At 23.2% G+C, this 285-nt stretch overlaps 1 protein-coding gene across 1 annotated transcript in view; it reads left to right on the top strand.

Moving 5' to 3' along the window:
• Positions 1-285, top strand: part of LOC119593674 (biogenesis of lysosome-related organelles complex 1 subunit 5-like) — a gene marked incomplete in the record, with an annotated part of 5393 nt that extends 5108 nt beyond the window's left edge. The window contains 1 exon segment of the mRNA XM_037942631.1: positions 54-285.

The raw sequence follows: 285 nt of genomic DNA, 5'->3' as shown, positions 1-285 counted from the left end.
AAAGGGCATAAAGTTGATGAAAAGAAATAGGAAAGATTGTAAGAGCAAGAAAATTATAAAACATTTGCTTACTCTTTTCTTGATTTTAATTCTTATGTATACATAAACTGCTATAATTGATACAAATATAAAATTACTACAATAAATGTAAATTAACTTTAGATATTTCAAAATAACAAAGTAAGGAAAATCTTTAGTGTACTGAAGAGGAAAGAGTAGAATAAATACAAATTAGGTAAATAACCAGTTGCTAAATTTTGAAAATGATATCATATTTAAGAGTAC

Source organism: Penaeus monodon, chromosome 32 (assembly GCF_015228065.2).
Source record: "Penaeus monodon isolate SGIC_2016 chromosome 32, NSTDA_Pmon_1, whole genome shotgun sequence".
NCBI lineage: Eukaryota > Metazoa > Arthropoda > Malacostraca > Decapoda > Penaeidae > Penaeus > Penaeus monodon.
Note: the sequence above shows the minus strand (reverse complement) of the source record. Positions and strands in the feature narration are given on the sequence as shown.